We start from the raw sequence: 3,957 nt of genomic DNA, 5'->3' as shown, positions 1-3,957 counted from the left end.
GTGCGAGTGCTGTCTGTAAGAGCTCAATTGCGTTCCACTCCTCAGCTGCAAAACGCGTCTCATTTGTGATAGGGATTGCATTGAGCCGGGTAGATGCTGCTATCATGTTATCCACTAGGTTCTAATAATGGCCAAATGGCGTGGCAAAACGCCGGGGGTGGGGGGGGGGGGTTATGAGCCTTACGGGACTGGTTTGGTAATCGGGGCTGAGCCACTCCCCCGCTCCCTGGGATTTCATTCGCCCGGGCTGTGCCGGGAGGGTTACTTGGCCCCGCGCCAGGCGTGTAAAAAAGGTTCCGCGCTTCATATTGTAAAGGCAAACGGGTTTGATACCTCCTTTGAAGAACAACATTACATGCGTTTTGATCCAAACTTAAGCGAAAAACCTCTGCCCTGATACATTATGAGTCAGCATCCATCTAGGCTTGTTCCTCTACCATCCTGATGTTCAATGCATTAAGATCCTCCTGGGCTTTGGCCACCTCATCTCGCCCCTTTGCAGCTTCCGCATTATGTTGTGCTTGATTCTCCACAGTAACCTCTGTGGCTATTAGTGCCCAAGAGTTCAAAAAAAACTTGAACCGGTGGCCGAGCTAAGCCACCGTCTCTCGCTGTCGCAGAGGCAGTTGATCCATACGTCATCACTGCTGCTGTTGACGAGTTGAGAGCCGGCCCAGTGCCAGCCATGAAGATTGCAGCCCTAGAAGGCGGCTCATAGGGGTCCGGAATACTATTGCCATCGTTGTAGCTCCCAAGCCCGCCGTCTTGAAGATGATAGATGGATTCTGTCTCTCCGAATGAGGACTCATCACTTGAGTAGATAGCCATCTCTCCTCTATATTAGAATGCTTCCGCAAGTTCCATGCCTTGCGTGAAACTAATGAAAACATGCTTCTGGCCGGGTTGAACCCTGACGAGTCATGCACGCTGAGCTGGCTCGACGGCATCGATGTAGATGTTTGGCTTAGGCTCTGACTCGCTGATCTTGCCGATGAACACGTGAATCCCGCCAAAGGGGTCCCGGTACCCGTACTCGATTGAGTCATCCTCGGATCCCCATCCAGCGTCATTGATGTAGAGCTTGCCACGGTGACTCTTAGTCATCTGACCCACGGTGTATCCCTTGATCCCTGGGAAATCGCCCTTCAAGAACTCGAAACCCCCGTGCTCTGGCCCCACGGTGGGCGCCAACTATCGTGGTTTTGTCACAGAGATGCCCTTGTGAAAGGACTTAGCTGTGGAGCCATCGTAACGTAGGTTAGCTCGAAGGGGTTGAACAGGACAAAGGACACAAGGTTTACCCAGGTTCGGCCCCTCACAATAAGGTAAAAGCCTACACCTGCTTTTGTTGACTATAGCTTGAATATCGATTACAATGGAGAGGAAACACCTGACCTATCTCTCGATCAATTGTTTCTTAAGTTAACCCGCCGCTGGGTCTCGCCTTTATATACCCAGGTCGAGGCCCGGAGCTTACAAGAGTCCAAGTCGGATCACACAACATGACCAACTCAGTTTCTAAGTCGCCTTGCCTTACTAGGAAAGTCACCATCTGGCGGCTCACTCCTCCGGATCTTGGGCCTTCAATAGGCCTGCCTCTTAAGCCGCCTCTAGTGTTCATGTCTCCTCAAGCCCATCGAAGCCTTTCATTCTTAAGTCGCCAACTGTATAACCCAGCCCCACCTGGGCATGTCATGTCACGGGGTTATGTCCCCAACATTGTCATACTAGTAGCTAGATGGCTTCTTCTCTCTCTTTGATCTTCAATACAATGTTCTCCTTGATGTTTTTGGAGTTCTATCTGATGTAATATTCTTTTGCGGTGTGTTTGTTGAGATCTGATGAATTGTGGATTTATGATCAGATTATCTACGAATGTTATTTGCATCTTTTCTGAAGTCTTTTATGCATGATTAAATATCTTTTATATCTCTTCGAATTATTAGTTTGGTTTGTCCAACTAAATCAGTTTTTCTTGCAATGGGAGAGGTGCTTATTTTTGGGTTCAATCTTGCATTGTCCTCACCCAGTGACAAAGTAGGGGTAGCGAGGCACGTACTATATTGTTGCCACCAAGGATAAAAAAGATTTGGTTTTCATCATATTGCTTTAGTTTGTCCCTTCAAATCATGTCATCCTACTTAAGGCATTACTCCGTTCTTATGAACTTAATACTCTAGATGCATGCTGGATAGCGGTCGATGTGTGGAGTAATAGTATTAGATGCAGGCAGGAGTCGGTCTACTTGACATGGACGTGATGCCTATATTCATAATCATTGCCTTGGATATCATCATAAGTTTGCGCTTTTGTATCAATTGCTCCACAAGTAATTTGTTAACCCACCATATGTTTTCTTTCAAGAGAGAAGCCTCTTGTGAAACCTATGCCCCCCGGGTCTATTTTCCATCATATATTTTCAGATCTATAAACCAAAAAAAACCCCAAAAAGACCTTGCTGCAATTTATTTATATTTACTTCATTTTTCTCTTTTATTTATCTTTTATACCTATCTCTATCAGATGTCACTCTTGTTCGTGACCGTGAAGGGATTGATAACCCCTTTTTCGCATTGTGTGCAAGTGTTTGTTAGTTTGTGCAAGTGCATAGATTGGAGACTTGCTTGTGCCTCCTACTGGATTGATACCTTAGTTCTTAACTAAGGGAAATACTTATCTCTACTTTTTTGCATCACCCTTTCCTCTTCCAGGTAAAAGTCAATGCAAGCTCAAGAAGTAGCACCCCTCCGTGATCTCGTGGTTCTGGAACTTGCGGCGACTGTAATTGTGTTTTGTCGACTCCCCTAGAGTTTCTGGAATATTTTGGTATTTATAGAGCTGAGAGGTGGTGGAGGAGACCCCCATAGGCCCCGCAACCCATTAGGGCGCGCCAGGGGACTCTGGCGAACACTAGTGTTTTGTGGGGCCCATGAGCCTTCCCTCTGGTGCTTCCTTTTCTCCCAAGTTGTCTTCTGGTCCAAAATGTTTTGCTGTGTTTGGACTCCGTTTGATAGGGATATTTTGCGAAGTACAAGACAAGGAAAAATAGCAACTGCACTCGGCACCATTTCAATAGGTTAGTCCCAAAAAACTATATAAAGTTTATATAAAATGATTGTAAAACATCAAAGAATTATAATATAACAGCATGCAACAATAAAAATTTATAGACATGTTGGAGATGTATCATCAGGCGGTGAGGCCTACGCGGCAGCACAACCGGGAATACAACGACGCTGGTTTGCGCGACTGGAGAAAGAAGACCAGAGGTTGAAGACTCAGCACAGCCGTTGGATTAACATCCAATGGTCACTACTGCTAGAATCATTTATTAACTAAGTTGACAAAGCCCTACATACGCATCAACTTAGTAGGCCCACAAGTCAGCCTCTAAAATCTGGTGGGTCCCAGCTAGTAGGGGAATAAATTTGTTGTGCGTAATAAGGTCGCACTTCCTTGTGTGCAAAGATGTAGCTAGTGGGTCCTATCTATCAGGGAGAAAAAAATCATGTAATAACGAGGCAATTCTTTGCGTGCAAATATGTAGCTGACCTGTCAGGGGGAGAAATCATTTGTTTTCATATAATAAGGAGGCACTTGCTTGTGCACTTGCATGGACCATGTGGGCCCCTACTGTCAACCACTCCACATATATCGTCCTTAATTGTTTGTTGTTCGTTGACCTTGTTGACTACGCCGCGTCGAGAGCATCAAGGCGGTGGACAATGGCAAGGCCTAGAAAGGAAATGACACGGAGCTAGGCAAAGATGAGGAAGGTGGATGCCCACATGGAGGGGAGTACGAGGGTTCACTGGTTCAGCTATGGTGTGAGGCTGCTGTCACCTGGCTAGTGGTAGCATGGTCAGGTGGTGAGGCCTGAGCGGTAGTGCAGTCGGACATGCGAGGTTGGACCAGGCGGTACGGTGGGTGCTGGTTTGGGCGACTGGAGCAAGAAGA

This window comes from Triticum aestivum, chromosome 4B, assembly GCF_018294505.1.
Source record: "Triticum aestivum cultivar Chinese Spring chromosome 4B, IWGSC CS RefSeq v2.1, whole genome shotgun sequence".
In the NCBI taxonomy this organism is placed as follows: Eukaryota; Viridiplantae; Streptophyta; class Magnoliopsida; order Poales; family Poaceae; genus Triticum; species Triticum aestivum.
The sequence above is the reverse complement of the archived record's forward strand: the minus strand, read 5'-3'. Positions refer to the sequence as shown.